Raw genomic sequence first — 18,250 nt, forward strand, 5'->3', positions numbered from 1 at the left:
ATTTAAGAACTTACAAACAAAGCAACACTGCAAACAAATGTAAAAGGCACACAAAGCACATCAAACTAATATAGTAAAGTGCACTGAAAAGAAGTGCACAGCAAAGGTGACTATGACTATGACTATTTTCCGCGCATGCGTACTAGGTCGCGTTGCGCCGGTGGAGGAGGGGGTCTTAAACGGTGGCATTGTGTGTGTGGACAAGGATATGGTTAGGTGGTATATAGCTTGGATAACCTTACTGTAGATGGGCCCTAAAACGTTACTTGCTCAATATCACCACCAAGCCATTTTTGCAGTTGGCTGCATTCAGTTAGTACAGAACTGAAGCGCAGAGAGCTTATCCTTTACTACCGCTTACGTTGGCACCGGTGCCCCTTCCCTAGTCGAAGCATCATTAAAGTCAGATTTACATAATAGTGGACCATAAGGCGTCCCAAAGTGTTCCAACTACGGTCAGAGGGCGGCTTGATTGTCTGCCAACAACAAAATGACCAGATTTTTAACGCATTCAGCGTCCGTTCTTTGGAGAGATGGGTCGCAGTGGTATGGTACGTTTCATTGGAATAGACTGCAGAGGGCACACAATGATGTCAGTTGATTGCTTGACAGAGAATGACCGATAATTGTCTCTTGTACGAAAAGAATACTACGACAAAGAGTCTTAAACCATACCTGTGTCACGACTAGGACTATGGCGTGATTTGTTCTCCCGTGGTGCAAATGATTTGGACCAGACATGGCATGAAGGTGAATACATTTTAATTCTAACTCAAAAAAATACAAAAAGGTATAAACAAAAGGCCCTCACAGCGGAGGTAAAACAACTTGGCTATGAAAACAAATACTTGCACGTGGGCAAAAAAACTAAGGACATGAACAAAAGTCGCTAACTGTGGCATGAATCGAAAAAACGTACTTGGACATGGCATGAAGTGCGCAGAGGTAAACAGAGTGTGCAGAGCATAAATGCGGATGTCGCCAGACTGACCAACAGAAAAAGAAAAGCTTAAATAACACAGACATGATTAACAAAAACAGGTGCGTGACTCAAAACGTGAAACAGATGCGTGACGTGACAGGTGAAAACTAATGGGTTGCTATGGAACCAAAACAAGGGAGTGAACAACCAGAAACTAAAGAGTACAATAACTAAACAAAACAAAACATGACTAAAACAAAAACATGATCAACACAGACATGACAACCTGGACCGCTTGAGGGTTCAACTGACAAGAAGAACAACTACCTCTCGCAGAAAGGATCTGTGTCATCTTTCCATAAAACTTGGGGCACCCTCTTAGACCTCATTAGGGACAAGCTTGACATCACCCCAAGCGACTCGATTAACGTTCCTTGTGTATATTTACTTTTACGTTATATTTTATTGTATATCCTATGTGTTATTTATTTATTTATTTTACCTTATCTATTCATTTAGTTATCTTTAATATATTTTGATTCAATCTATTATTGCATGTATTCGTGTGTGTCTATATCTGTTATTGGCACTTGGGGACAATTACCTTGGGAATTGAGTGGGTGGGTATTGTAAGGGTTGGGTTTATCATGTTACATATTGTAAAATGTGCAGATACCTCAACTTGTCGTTGCCATGATTCGCTGTGCTGTACAGTCTGCAAAATTCAATAAAAATATTTTGGAGAAAAAAAAAAGAACAACAACTATCGTGTCAACAAACAAACTATGTCATCTACTGTAAACAACATGTGTCGCCTTCCAAGGCCACCCGATCATCCATATCTGCTGTCAAGCCCTCCTGCTTCTGCTACTGCTACTGCATTCTGGATTATCTCTGTTAATGCATTCCTTCCCCTCCATTCCATTTGACTAATGACAGTCAACCAAAGTCAAAAGCATTCCCACATGTTAAGTTATGGCGCAGTATTAAAGTACAACAATTCCATGATGTTTTAAGCTGATTGTAAATGCTTCATGATGTTGATGCTTTTATTTAATTCCAAGTTGGGCCTGTGCAGAACATTTCTGCTAGTAAATCGGACTGGCATTCCACTTTGTTTGTTCCGAACAACAACAAAAGGCCTGCCAAGGCCTGTGAGCGAAAACACCACCGGGACACCCTGCCAATTTGGTTATTAACTTGCAGTCCGTTATTTCAGTACAATAACTCTTTTGCCTCAGCTCTTCATGCTTCTTGGCACTTCTGGCAACAGGCTCAATCACTTATTCTAATGTGACAAAGATGTCTACTCTTTTTGTTTTTATACATGGACTTGTCATATTTATGAGAAACAACATGTACACTATATTGCCAAAAGTATTTGGCCACCCATCCTAAATGATGAGAATCAGGTGTCCTAATCACTTGGCCCGGTGTATAAAATCAAGCACTTAGGCATCGAGACTGTTTCTACAAACATTTGTGAAAGAATGGGCCCCTCTCAGTGATTTCCAGCGTGGAACTGTCATAGGATACTACCTGTGCAACAAATCCAGTCGTGAAATGTCCTTGCTCCTAAATATTCCAAAGTCAACTTTATTATAAGAAAAGTGAAGAGTTTGGGAACAACAGCAAGTCAGCCACCAAGTGGTAGGCCACGTAAACTGACAGAGGGGGTCAGCGGATGCTGAAGCGCATAGTGCAAAGACTTTCTGCACAGTCAGTTGCTACAGAGCTCCAAACCTCATGTGACCTTCCAATTAGTCCACGTACAGTACGCAGAGAGCTTCATGGAATGGGTTTCCATGGCCGGGTAGCAGTATCTAAGCCATACATCACCAAGTCCGATGCAAAGCGTGGGATACAGTGGTGTAAAGCACGTCGCCACTGGACTCTAGAGCAGTGGAGACGCCTTCTCTGGACTGATGAGTCACGCTTTTCCATCTGGCAATCTGATGGACAAGTCTGGGTTTGGAGGTTGCCAGGAGAACGCTACATTTCGGACTGCATTGTGCCGAATTGTGAAATTTGTGGAGGAGGAATTATGGTGTGGGGTTGGTTTTTCAGTAGTTGGGCTTGACCCCATAGTTCCAGTGAAAGGAACTTTGAATGCTCCAGGACACCAAAACATTTTGGACAATTCCATGGGATGGCACTTCAAGTTCATATGTGAGTAAAGGCATTTGGCCAAATACTTTTGGCAATATAGTGTAGCTTGGAAAGTCCTGCATGTGTACACGACATGGATAACATTTCACAGCAAGAGATTAGCAACTGATTACATTGTCAATGAGTCATGCCGTGAATAAAGCCTCTGTATGTATTCCCTACACTCATCTCTTATACAGAGAATGGAGCTTTGTAGGGAAAATACGCTTAGAAATCACATTTAGAAAAAAGATGAGCCTAACAGGTCGCCTGTTATAACATCTCCTTTGAATCACAGGTGACTGCTGCGGAAATCTGAAAAACAAGACTAAAAGCATCTTTCAATATGACAGCAAGAAAACACACTCTTTCTGGTGATTATCCCTAATCTGCAGTCCTGCTATAATAGCAGGTTTTTCATTCACTGCTCTTCCGCCGTAAATGATGCAGCAATTTAGGAAGGCAGAGTGTAAAAAATGTCTGAAAATAGTAGTAGGAGGTGGTTTGTTTTTTTAATGGTATATATAGGTTGTATTCAGAGGATGTATATAGATGTATATGTATATTAGTGTTGTACGGCAGTGGTCCCCAACCACCGGTTCGGGGACCGGTACCGGTCCGTGACGCATTTGCTACCAGGCCGCAGAGAAACATTAAATACATTTATAAACGACTGCATTTTCTCCGACTTAACTTTGACCTGTCCCACTAGACCAGTCTTTCTCAAACAGCCAGAGCCTTAAGCTGTTGATTTTGTCATTACCCAACTAATGACAAAGGAATAGTACCTCTTAGTACATGCAAATGGAAAAGCGTCAACAAGTATTGCCGTAGACACTGACGATTATAGACTGTATGCCAGGGCTATTCAACTGGCGGCCCAGGGGCCAAATCTGGCTCAGGAATGGCACCATACCGGCCCCTGAGTTCAGGTAAAAACTTGGGAGACAAACATTTTTGCAGCAAATTTCTAAAAACACGAGATTGCTCCTGCTGTATAGAGGAACTTGGACCACTGTAAACACATTGGCAGATTCTTACATTTGCATTTTTACCTTGCTGTCAAACATGGAACACTGAGGTCCATACTTGTTATTTACATAACTGAGGGGTTCCTCAAGGCACCCTTTTAAGTCCTTGGGAAAAAAAAATCCGTAATGTCTTTTATGTAACCAAGTAGTTGCTGTAGCTTATTTACTTCTGACGCAACCAGTAGTCATGTGTAGGGCTGCAACTAACAACTAATTTGATAATTGATTAATCTGTCGATTTTTACTTCGATTAATCGATTAGTAATCGGATAAAAGAGACAAACTACATTTCTATCCTTTCCAGCATTTTATTGAAAAAAAAACAGCATACTGGCACCATAATGGCACCATACTTATTTTGAGTATTGTTTATCAGCTGTTTGTACATGTTGCAGTTTATGAATAAAGGTTAATAAAGATTAAAACAATTTAAAAAAGTAGCCTCTGCGCATGCGCATAGCATAGATCCAACAAATCGATGACTAAATTAATCGTCAACTATTTTTATAATCGATTTTAATCGATTTTAATCAATTTAATCGATTAGTTGTTGCAGCCCTAGTCATTTGTTTAACTTCTTTAGCAGTAGTGTTCCTCAAGGTTCAATTTTAGGTCCTCTCCTTTTCATCATCTGGTCTATATCAACTGGTGGCCTGCGATTTCAGTTGAAAAAAACGTACTAGAGACTAAAATTTCTGCAGCAAATTTGTAAAAACAGTACAGTTTTGTCATAGAGATAATCTTTGACAAGCTTTTTGCAGAACGTCTTAAAATAAACTGTAACTGACAAAAATAAAGAGACCACAATCAAATTTCTGCTGTAGCTTCTTTGGAATAAAAAAAATAAGAATAATAGTGGAGGGAGAAGTCCCCTGTCCTTAGCTTTCTGGGGTTATTATTGCTGTATGCAAGGTTAAACTGTAAATGGTAAATGGATTATATTTGTATAGCGCTTTTCTACCTTCTAGGTACTCAAATTGCTTTGACACTATTTCCACATTCACCCATTCACACACTCATTCACACACTGATGGCGGGAGCAGTCATGCAAGGTGCTAACCACAACCCATCTAGAGCAAGGGTGAAGTGTCTTGCTCAAGGACACAACGGACGTGCCTAGGTTGGTAGAAGCTGGGGATCAAACCAGGACCCCTCAGGTTGCTGGCACAGCCACTTTCCCAATCGCGCCACACCGTCCCCAACTGTAGCTATGATATTGCCAACACAACATTAAAGACGTCCTAACTGGTCAACCAATATTTCCGACCACAGTCCCTGTTAAAGAACTCAAATTTACGTGAAAGGCAATTGTAGCCCAAAGCCTTGACTGACGGGGCCTGTTACCAGCCCATAGGGACTGGTGCACCTTGAGGCTCTCTGATCATAACGAAAATAATCCTACCAAGCTCCCACACACTGAGGATGCGTATTAATAAAACAAGTCTTTTATGAAATATGCATAAACACACATACATGGGATTGACTCTTTGGTGAATGGGCAATGACAGACTGGCCTCATTGTTTAAAGAAAAGGAGGCCAATTCATTTGAAAAGGAGCAAAGCTGTTTATCAATTATTCAAAAGGCACAGTATTCAGACAGCATCTTTCCTCAAGTGGTACGTTTAAATACCAACTCTCTTCCTTGCACACATGCACACTGTAACCAATTCACATCAGTCACACACAATGCCATCCCCATTACTATTGTTGCGGAGGATCAAAGGAGCCTAAATACAAAAACCATGGTCAGTCTTACTGTAATCATATCAAAACATGTCAGCCTATTGTTTGTTTCGGAGCCTCTCAGATAGCCCTTAAAAATAAAATGCCTCCGGGTACATTTGAGTGTCTTGTGGGCAATATTACAGAATACGATACAAAATCTCGCAGTTCCTTAATAGAGATCTGAATGAGCGTCAAAACACAAATGTGAGTATTTATTTCCCATGTTTATCATAATCCTAGTCTAGACTTTATTAGGAGAGAGAGAAAAAAACCACTGGGAGTGTCTGTTTGGAAGACAATACAAATCAATTTGATCTGAATAAGAGTCAAAAATAATAAGAAAAATAGAATAGAATAGAATGCCTTTTATTGTCACTATACACAGGTACAATGAGATTAAAAGCAACTCCAGTATCAGTGCGACAGTCTACAAATATGCAAAACATAAGGAAAGAAAAGAAAAATAGTGCAAAAGGGGCTAAGGTGCACAGTCCAGTCCTGAGAACGAATGTTCTGAATGTGTTGTTTAAATATTATACTATACACATATATACAGACACATTCAGACTGTGGGTTGAAAGTAAAAATTGCACACAGAGAGCTGCTAAACTATAAAATAAAATCAGTGCCTATGAGAGTTCACATATACATATACATATATACATATACATATATATATATATATATATATATATATATTCAACATGTTTTAATACAAAATAAGTGTATTCGGATCTAAATAGAGGTCCACTTAATAGCTTGCTAAGGAGTGAAGAAAACCATTGGGAGTGTCTGGATGATGCCATCCAAGGCCACCTCTTCTTAATGCTTTCTAAAAAAAAAAAATCCTAGAATAAAGGAACATTTTACAATAGAACTTTTTTTTTTAAGTGCATATACGCTCTCCTTGGTACAAAAATTGCAACCTTGGATATTGTGGACTACTAGAGCAATAGTGACCACTAATGGTTCCAATGCATGATGCACTTGCAGGTCCCTGAACACACCCCATCTGCCTTGCAGCAACACTAACTCAATAAAGATGATCTACTGTGCATATTCATACTACACATTAACAATAATAAACAATGCAATACAGGGGTTTTAAACCCATCCTCTTGTTCTCTGTCCGGCCAATGGAATAACAGTTATATGTTTAATATGTAATTTATATAAAAAATGTACAGGCACTGATTTTATTTTTATTTTTTTACTTTCAACCCACAGTCTGAATGCTTCTGTATATATGTATATAGTATAATATTTAAACAACACATTCAGAACATTCATTCTCAGGACTGGACTGTGCACCTTACCTCCTTTTGCACTATTTTTCTTTTCTTTCCTTCCTATGTTTTGCATATTTGTAGACTGTCACACTGATACTGGAGTTGCTTTTAATCTCATTGTACCTGTTTATAGTGACAATTAAAAAAAGGCATTCTGGCATTCTATATAATATAATATGTAATGTTGTTTTTGCATTGAGGCTCAAGTTCTGGTCACAATAGGAGACTGACACTTCTTTATGGTGAAACAACAACATAAGGGGGATTATACGCACATGGGTTGTACGTTTTAAAACACAACAAAGCCACCATGATTTTTTAAACTTGTCTTTAGAAATCAAGTCAAGTAGAAAGTGAGCCGGGTGCACTTGACTCACAATCAAATTGTCCAGTCTTGACTAAAAGGCAGAAGAAGAAAAAAACGACACAACGCGTGTAGTAAAGTTGGAAGAAAAAACTCACAATTCTTACCTTCAGCTCATGAATGGGCAAATCTTCCAGTAAACGAGTCGGTTCTTGTTTACTTAGTAATCCACAAAACGTGATTGTTTACGCAGTTCGCAACAATACAAGCGCTACTTTTTCCTCTCTTTTTTTTTTTTTTGTCTTTACATGTCGCGCTTAAATCGGAATATCCATGGCGAAATCCACACTAGGAGATGGAACAAACATGGACTAGACTGCTGTAGAGGGAAAAAAATAAAAATAAATTCAAGTCCCACATAAAGAAACGGGAGTCCAGGAGGTGCGCGCAGCCGCCGACGGTCATCCTATTTGGGGATGAAGCTTCTTTAGCAGAGACTGGAGGAGCGCCGGCGAGCCCCAGCTGTCACACGCGCACGCGCGCGCGCACACACATGCAGTGGGAGGAGTCAGGGCCGCAGAACGCCGGGCTATTGTGTCAATGAGTGCCAGTTATGGACAAGTGCAGTTCTATTTTTACGCTGCGGCGTCTCACTGGCAGGGAGAAAGCCACGCTGCTAATAATAGTTTGCACTCTTGGGAGGACGAAGCAAGGTGTGTTTAAAAACGGCCCCTAATTAGTAAGTATTAGTGTTGTGCCGATAACAATATTTTGGTACCGGTACCAAAATGTATTTCGTTACTTTTCGATACTTTTCTAAATAAAGGGGACCACAAAATATGGCATTATTGGCTTTATTTGAACAAAAAATATTGGGGTACATTAAACATGATGTAGCGCAGTGTTTTCCAACCACTGTGCCGCGGCGTGAGATACAGTCTGGTGTGCCGTGGGAGATGATCTAATTTCACCTATTTGGGTAAAAAATATTTTTTGCAAACCAGTAATTATAGTCTGCAAATGGTGTGTTGTTGTTGAGTGTCGGTGCTGTCCAGGGGCGCCACTAGGGATTTTGGGCCCCATGAAAAGAATCTTTACAGGGCCCCCAACACAGTGTCATTATTTTTTCTGTATTATAATTTCATCAACATTAGGGGCCTCTCTGGGCCCCCTCCATCATGGGCCCCTAGAATCCGTCTCCTTTACCCCCCCTTTTCGGCGCCCCTGGTGCTGTCTAGAGCTCGGCAGAGTAACCGTGTAATACTCTTCCATATCAGTAGGTGGCAGCCGGTAGCTAATTGCTTTGTAGATGTCGGAAACAGCGGGAGGCAGCGTGCAGGTAAAAAGGTGTCTAATGCTCAAACCAAAAATAAACAAAATGTGAGTGCCCCTAAGAAAAGGCATTTTGATTGATTGATTGAAACTTTTATTGGTGGATTGCACAGTGAAGTACATATTCCGTACAATTGACCACTAAATGTTAACACACGAATACGTTTTTCAACTTGTTTAAGTCGGGGTCCACTTAAATTGATTCATGATACGGATATATATTATTTTCATAATACAGTCATCACACAAGATAATCATCAGAGTATATACATTGAATTATTTACATTATTTACAATCAATCATTGAAGTTTAGAGAAGACTATGCAGAACAAAACTAAAACTGAACTGGCTACAAAGTAAACAAAAACAGAATGCTGGACGACAGCAAAGACGGCGTCCACAATGTAAATCAAAACATGGCATGACAATCAACAATGTCCCCACAAAGAAGGATGAAAACAACTGAAATATTCTTGATTGCTAAAACAAAGTAGATGCGGGAAATATCGCTCAAAGGAAGACATGAAACTGCTACAGGAAAATACCAAAAAAAGAAAAAAAAGCCACCAAAATAGGACCGCAATACAAGAACTAAAACACTACACACAGGAAAACAGCAAAAAAGTCCAAATAAGTCAGGGTGTGATGTGACAGGTGGTGACAGTACACCTACTTTGAGACAAGAGCTATATTGATGCATGCTTGGTTATGCTTTAAAGTCATATCCAACAATTGCGACAACAACTTTTTACTGTCAACTGAGTTTAGTTTTTTACTGATTTCTGCTGGTGGTGTGCCTCCGCATTTTTTCAACGCAAAAAATGTGCCTTGGCTCCAAAAAGGTTGAAAAACACTGATGTAGCGCATGGGTGTCAAACTCTGGCCCGCGGGCCAAATTTTGCCTGCCGTGTAATTTTACTTGGCCCTTGAGGCGATATCAAATTAACACTAGAGCTGGCCTGCCGATTACATACACTGGCGGTGTCGCGGTAACATCGCATTCACCGCTAATTCTCATACTTGCCAACCCTCTCGGGAGACTCCCAAATTTCAGTGCCCCTCCCAAAAATCACCACGTCCGCTTTTCATCCAGTCCAACGAGTGTTGGCCCAGTCACCTAAAATGTGCAACTTCTGCATGTACACACAAGTGTATGCAATGCATACTTGATCAACAGCGATACAAGTTATACTGAGGGTGCCCGTATAAACAACTTTAACACTGTTACAAATATGCGCCACACTGTGAACCCACACCAAACAAGAATGACAAACACATTTTGGGAGAACATCCACATTGTAACACAACATAAACACAACAGAACAAATACTCAGAACCCCTTGCAGCACTAACTCTTCCGGGACGCTACAATATACACCCCCGCTACCACCAAACCCCGCCCCCCCATCTCAACCCAAATTCGGAGGTCTCAAGGTTGGCAAGTAAGCTCTAGTATACTCTGGACTGAAGCTGTGTGCCTTCATTGTTTTTGTAGCTGTTGTTTTGAGGCATGTTTAAAAAAAACAAAAAATAATGCACTTTGTGAAAGTCAAAGTATAGTATTTCCCATAGTTGTAATGGGTATAAGGATTATCTCAGGGAGAGCATGTCCTAAATTCCAAGCTGTTTTGAGGCATGTTAAAAAAAAATAATGCACTTTGTGACTCCAATAATAAATATGGCAGTGCCATGTTGGCACTTTTTTCCATAACTGGAGTTGAAGTTGTTCTATTATTTTGGAAAACCTTGTTTTTGATAGATTGATTGAAACTTGTATTAGTAGATTGCACAGTACAGTACATATTCCGTACAATTGACCACTAAATGGTAACACCCGAATAAGTTTTTCAACTTGTTTAAGTCGGGGTCCACACTAATCAATTAATGGTAAAGTTACATTGTTTAATGCATCCAGCGGGGCATCACAACAAAATTAGGCATAATAATGTGTTAATTCCACAACTGTATATATCGGTATCGGTTGATATCGGAATCGGTAATTAAGAGTTGGACAATATCGGAATATCGGATATCGGCAAAAAAGCCATTATCGGACATCTCTAGAGAAAATGTTTCCTCTTGTTAGTTCAACCTCTAGTGTTGGTTACGCAATATTCAAATAAAATGGGACTGTATTGGCCATTAACTGTTGTTTACTTGCTTGTTTGTATCTATCATTATTTCATACCAAAATACCTTACAAGAAATAACAGGAATATAAGAAACTTCACCTGCAGTGCCTAGAACAGGCCTGGGCAATTATTTTGACTCGAGGGCCACATTTAGAGAAAAAAATGTGCCTGGGGGCCGGTATATCTAATTTTAGGAACACTAATACAAAACTTCACAATAATGTCTGATTGAATGCTAAAAACGTCATGATAGACTGCCTTAAAAAACGTAATGGAATTTAAATTTTTTCTATGCAAGATAAAACACCGAATATTGACAAAATATGAATGTCACACCCCCTTTCGATCGACATATTTTACAATCAAGTGAAACGCAACAAAATGCAACAAACAGTGAAATATGAACCGCGAAGGGTACAAAATAAACCCACCTACAATCTGATATATCACTAAGCTTTAGAACTTTGTTGTGAAAATCCCCTTCCGCGTCTGTGGAAACGCTTCCCACTCACACTGCTTGGTGCCTCGTCTGAGCTGCTGTTTAGATGACCATAGTAACTAAATAGATTGCCATAGTAACTAATTAGATTACCATAGTAACTGGTTTATCACCCAAATGCGCAGATTCCAACCATTGAAATACTTTGTATAGTTCAAGACTTGTCACTGCACATCATAATGGCAGATACAGTTTCCATCTTAAAGATCTAAAAAAATGTTTTAGGAATGTCCGGCGGGCCAGATTGAAAAGCTCAACGGGCCGCATGTGGCCCCCGGGCCTTTATTTGCCCAGGTCTGGTCTAGAATATAGTATTTTTTTTGCTAAAAAGTTACTGAATTAATTTCCACTCTCTTAATCGTATTGTAAAATAATACTTTCCCTGAATGGTATCAGCAACCACAGATATCAAATTGTTGTTCAAACAAATCGTTACAAGGGGTACAACTTCACTGAGGGTCTTCTCTAGAACTAACATTCATGTGTTTGGGTTGTGAGAGGGAAGGAGAACATGTAAACCTTCCTGCTGCGAGTCACAAAAGGTCCCAACCTTTATATTTTGCTTTGCAGCGAGGTCTCAAACCAACTAACCTCCTCACAGCACGGTGCCTCGATGCAATTTTTTTCTGTTCTTTATTTAAGGCAATGCAGACTGGATTATGATTGAAAGCATCTGTCGTATGTTGTTAAAGTCTCACGTCTGTCAGTTCTTTTATGTCGTAAGACACCCCCCATCTTCTCTCCGCACCCCCCCCCCCCCCCCGCACCCCCATGCCACCCCCCTCATTTTGGTGCCACGCACACACACACACACACACACACACACACACACACACATGCATTCTTGTATTTGTTACCTTCTTGAGACCTCCAAAAAATGCCTACCTCTAGTATTATAATAGAAGTCGTAATTTTACTCAAAGCAAGTCAAAATTTTACAAGAAAAACGGAACATTTGTGCAATATTGCAATAAAAGTCGTAATTTTACTCAACGCAAGTCAACATTTTACAAGAAAAACTGAACATTTGTGCAATATTGTAAAAAAGTCGTAATTTTACTCAACGCAAGTCAACATTTTACGAGAAAAACTGAAAATTTGTGCAATATTATGATAAAAGTTGGAATTTTACTCAATAGCGGCCGCAATTTTACAAGAAAAGCTTAAAATGTTGGCCGTTTTATGAGAAGAGTCGTAATTTTACTCGACAAAAGTCACAATTTTATAAGAAAACTTTAACATTTTGGCAATATTATAATAATAATCGGAATTTCACTTGGCAAAATTACGACAAAGGTCATAATTTTACTCAAAAAAGGTCACTAAAACAACAAAAAAATGGGTAATATTGTGATAAAAGTCAGAATTTTATATGACAAATGTCACCGTTTTGCATTAAAAAAGTAATAACTTTACGAGAAAATATTGCAAAATCACAGAAACAAAAGGAATATGAGAAATTGTTCCCAATTTTATAAGAAACAAGACGACACATTGTGAGAAGAAGACTGCTTTTAGTTACTTTTTTTTTCTTTGAATTTTTTGTTTGTAACTGGTTTTTAATCTTCAATATTTACTTCATGTTATTACAGTATGTCTCTATGTACATATTTATTTAAATGTTTGTATTAATTTTGGCCAAAGGGGGCGCATTACAATTTCTTACACACACTTGTTATTTCATATGTTGGCCAGAGGGGGGAGCACTTCAAATGTTTACACACACTTGTTGTTTCATATGTTGACCAGAGGGGGGAGCACTTTTTAAAAACCAACACAGTCAATTTTAAAAAATCCCTCCTTTTTGGGACCACCCTAATTTTTATAGATTTCACCACCAGGGGGTGCAAATTAGACATTCTCTATTAGATGCAATGGTTTTCTGTATTGGGACCATGATTTATGTCCTAACTTGTTCACCGGTCCTCATATGGAAGGTACTTTTCCTTGTTGATGCCCCAAGAACGGTAGATATACAAGAACACACACACACACACACACACACACACACACACACATACACACACACACACACACACACACACACACAGGGTCTAGGTTGCATTAGTCTAATCATTTGCTCCAATCTCTTGAGAACGACCATAAAGTAAAAATGCCAGCAATGTTGAAAAAGTTACATGCTGCATCACATCTACTATCTGAACAAACCAAAAGCAGCAGTAATTTGTCAGATAAATAACAAGCTCGCGACAGCACAACAACACACACTCCCCTTTTGCAGACATAACAAAGCTCCCACCTGTGAGACATCGATATTCTGTTGTTTCTTTTTAAGAAATAACAAGCCACCTGAATAAAAAGAAGTTCATGAATTCTGTCAGGCACCTCTGCCATCTTGTTACTGTTCCAGCTCAGTGCAGAGGTGCCTCCACATGGCACTTTGCCAAACAATCTACTCCACTCGACTGGAGTATGCTAATAAGCTCATGGCTACAAGTATTTTCCTTCAATCATTTCATCAAGCTTTAATACAGAGAGAAGCCGGACAATTATATTAGAAGTATGGCTGTCAAAGTTAACAAATAATAATGCGTTAACTATAGATTTTAATGCGGCACTAATTTTTTTAACGAGCACACGCGTTCTTTTTGACCCTCGGGCCGTGCCGTAGCGGGGTAATCTTGGCTGCAGTTCACTTGCAACTGATGAGCCACAAGCGAGCAGATATGGACAAAGGAAAGTCTACCTTATAGAAATATCAGGTTCAAAGCCATGGCAAGTTGTTCTCCCAACAAGAAAGGACTATTTTTCACCGTGAGAAGAGGCGACTTCCCTGTAGCAAACGCCTGCTGCGCACGTCGTTCTAGAGGTGGGTGGTGCTTCACCTCCATGTTCAGAAGACGGTTAAGGTGCAGTGATAACAAAACATTTAGATTGTTACTGGGATTTATTTAGAAAGTAAGATGACATAAAGGTTCAACAGAAACGAAAGACGGTCGGTGGGATGTCGAAAGGAGACTTTTTTTTTATTGCAAACAGTCGATTCAACATCAAAACATGTCAAGACACTTTCCCAAACCAATCACTTTTCCGGTTTAAAGATAAAACTGCTACCTTATACATCCGGTTTGACTACATTTACAAAATAAAAATGTCGTACACTTATACTTGCCAACCCTCCCGATTTTCCCGGGAGACTCCCGAATTTCAGTGCCCCTCTCGAAAATCTCCCGAGGCAACCATTCTCCCGAATTTCTCCCGATTTCCACCCGGACAACAATATTCGGGGCGTGCCTTAAAGGCACTGCCTTTAGAGTCCTCTACAACCTGTCGTCACGTCCGCTTTTCCTCCATACAAACAGCGTGCCGGCCCAATCACATAATATACGTGGCTTTTACACACACATAAGTGAATGCAATTCATACTTGATCAACAGCCATACAGGTCACACTGGGGGTGGCCGTATAAACAACTTCAACACTGTTACAAATATGCGCCACACTGTGAACCCACACCAAACAAAAATGACAAACACATTTCAGGAGAACATCCGCACAGTAACACAACATAAACACAACAGAACAAATACCCAGAACCCCTTATAGCACTAACTCTTCCGGGACGCTACAATATACACCCCCGCTACCACCAAACCCCATCTCCCGAATTCGGAGGTCTCAAGGTTGGCAAGTATGCTTACACTACGATCATGCTTTTGTCAAAAGGGATAGATTGGATCCGGTATTTTTTTGGTACCGATTCACATAAGATCCAGCGGTGGCATGTTTCGGTGCCTGGGTTGCACGTGACGTCACGTCTGTCTGAATTAGGACTTTCGAGTGGCGAGTACGTGCAAGCACTTGAGAGGAAAACAGGCGTTTTCGAAGCGGACGTGCTCTTAGTAAACTTGCAACTCATCAATGTTTCATGACAAAAACCCAAGCATGCCATGGTGGTCTTTTCCGAATGCGATGCCGATCACTGCCTTTGTGACGCCAAAATCAAGGCAAGTGGCAGGAATACTTCCAGTCTGAGGAAGCACCTGGTTAAACACAGGATATTTCTCATGGCTGAAGAGTGCAGCCAAGTTACACTGCAAAAACTGAAATCTAAGTAAGATTAAATATCTCAAATAAGGGTGATATTTGCTTATTTTCTGTCTGATAAGATAATTCTTCTCACTAAGCAGATTTTATGTTAGTGTTTTACTTGTTTTAAGGGTTTTGGTCCTAAATGATCTCAGTAAGATATTACAGCTTGTTGCTGAGATTGTATGACCTATATTGAGTAACACATGCTTGAAACTAGAATATGAACTGATGTAAAGCTGTGTCATCAACACTCACAAGTATAAAACTACTTTTTTAAAGTAATAATTTCTTACTTCAAGCATGAAAAAAAAAATCATGATGCCGAGCGCATATCATTATGTCAAGATAATGGCACTAGCATTTACTTAATTTAAGAATATTTTTCAACATATTGAACAAAAAGGCCTTTTGTTTTTTCTACCGAGAAAAGTGCACTTGTTATTAGTGAGAATATACTTATTTTAAGGTATTTTTGGGTTCATTGAGGTTAGCTAATTTTACTTGTTTTGGAAAGTCTTGACAAGACGAATTTTCTTGTTCAATTGGCAGATAATTTTGCTTAGTTCAAATAAAATACCCCAAATTTTTGGATTTTTTTTTTCTTGTTTTTGAACACTGACTTTTTGCAGTGTAGATGTACGGCTGCAACTCCTGCATTTGGCTGCAGCCAACAACACGGGGGAAGAAATGGCGTTACCATTTGGTGACGATAACAGCGACATCATCATCCTCTAGGTAAAAAAGCCTGCTGTATAAGAATACGTCAGCTTTTCATTTTAACATGCAATACTTATCATAATCAGCTCGGTTTCTTGTACTGTACTTTGTAATGTTAATGTAAAAGTGTTGCTTCACTTTCATTTGTTGTTTAATACTTTTTTTAAATAAGGTCTTTATTTTTGTTCCATCCTCTTTTGCTAATTTTTTTTTAACTTAATTGCCTTTATTGCTCCAATGGACCCCCAGCACATACTTTTCAGATGGAAAAAGAAAGAAGTACATGGACCCAGGTTTTAAATTGTGCAAAACTAAGAAAATAACACTGCATTGCTGTAGTTTAGTGTTTTTATGTTGAAGAAATTTGCAAAATAATTGCAAACATGTTACTATACAAATAAATGGATACTCTGCGATGAGGTGGTGACTTGTCCAGGGTGTACAAATGCAGCTGAGATAGGCTCCAGCACCCCCCGCGACCCCAAAAGGGACAAGCAGTAGAAAATGGATGTATGGATGGATGGATAATTGGATACTGTTTTGATATATTTGATAATCAGTACAGAGACTCCAGGGACTGCAAGGTGTCATCAGCCATGATTGAAGTGAGGACAGGAAGGAAGTGGAAGGCAGAAAAGGCAGTGGAGGTGGCTGAGTCACGCCTTAGACAAAAGGCACTGGTTAGGGCCATAGCAACAGGGAGAGCAGGCTTGGGCTACTTCCCAAAGACCCAAGTCAGCCAGGCCCGGGGCAAAGACAGACGACATCTACTCCAGGAGGAGGTCCGAGCAGGCTTGGAGGAAGAGCGAGTGGGCAGGGTAGTGGGACTCCGGCAACAGGGGGCATGGACAAGATGGGAGGGCACGTTGCAGCGCAAAGTCACCTGGTCAAACATCATGCAGGCAGACCTCCACCGCGTCCGGTTCCTCGTGGCAGCAGTCTACGATTCCCTCCCTAGCCCAGCAAACCTCCATGTTTGGGGGAAGAGCGAGACACCCTTCTGCTCTCTTTGCTCTGGAAGAGGCTCCTTGGAACATCTCCTCAGCAGTTGCCCAAAGTCTCTGGCTGATGGTCGCTATTGCTGGCGTCATGACCAGGTACTCAAAGCAGTTGCTGAGAGCATAGCCTCAGCCATCAGCAGCAGCAAGCAACATCATGCGCCAAAGAAGGCAATCTCTTTCATCAAAGCTGGGGTGAGACCTCGTGCACGTCCAAAGACAATAACAGGACTCCTTCACACAGCCCCTGATTGGCAGCTACACGTTGACCTGGGAAAACAACTGAGGTTCCCCAGCACATTGTAAAAACATCTCTACGGCCAGACATGATCATCATCTCAGAGGCTTCAAAACACCTCATCATGCTGGAACTAACAGTGCCTTGGGAGGAGCGGATTGAGGAAGCCAACGAAAAGAAACGTGCCAAGTATCAGGAGCTGGTGGAGGACTGCAGGGGCAGGGGCTGGAGGACTTTCTATGAGCCAATAGAAGTTGGTTGCCGTGGCTTTGCAGGACGCTCCCTCTGTAAAGTGCTTGGCCGATTGGGAGTCAAAGGGGCGGCCAAAAGGAGGGCCATTCAATCCGCAAGTGAAGCGGCAGAGAAAGCCACGAGGTGGTTGTGGCTGAAAAGGGCAGATCCGTGGGTTGCTACTGGGACACAAGCAGGGACTTGATCACCCCGGCTGGGTCGCCTGGACGAGGGTGTCTGATGTTGCGAGACCCGAAACACCCGATGAATCCAGGATACATCACTGATGATGTGTCCCAGTGCATCCAGGAGATGTATCTTTCAAGTTTCAGTCTGGTTAAGCCAGTGACTCATAGGAAAGACTGGGTGGAAACCAAGAATAGTTTGGTCGACTACTGGAGAGACAGTTGGCAGCTCGGAAAGACGGCACCCGGGACAGTATGGGTTAGCACCCCAGCCTGTATCTTTCGTGAGAAAGAACCCAAATAAGCTACGGAAAACCCTACAGAGCAATACCCCCAGGAGATCCCGAGAGGGGGGGAGGATGAGATCTCCAATCGGACGGCCCAAAGGTTAACGAACCCCGCAAACGAACTGACTACGAGTATGACATGTATCTGCGACAAGCTG

General features: G+C 40.7%; 1 protein-coding gene across 6 annotated transcripts in view; it reads right to left on the minus strand.

The window, feature by feature from the left end:
- The window catches only part of sema6a (sema domain, transmembrane domain (TM), and cytoplasmic domain, (semaphorin) 6A), a 358,331-nt gene extending 350,390 nt beyond the window's left edge, over positions 1 to 7,941 (minus strand). For 5 of the 6 annotated variants that reach the window (XM_061928359.1, XM_061928357.1, XM_061928358.1 and 2 more), the window contains exon 1: positions 7,588 to 7,941. The gene's annotated coding sequence lies outside the window, so the exon portion shown is untranslated. Of the gene's footprint in view, positions 1 to 7,578 lie in introns of all 6 variants that reach the window. The other variant, XM_061928355.1, reaches the window with a different exon arrangement.
- Between the last annotated feature and the right edge of the window lie 10,309 nt (positions 7,942 to 18,250).

The sequence above is a fragment of the Nerophis lumbriciformis genome, linkage group LG33 (genome assembly GCF_033978685.3).
Source record: "Nerophis lumbriciformis linkage group LG33, RoL_Nlum_v2.1, whole genome shotgun sequence".
In the NCBI taxonomy this organism is placed as follows: Eukaryota; Metazoa; Chordata; class Actinopteri; order Syngnathiformes; family Syngnathidae; genus Nerophis; species Nerophis lumbriciformis.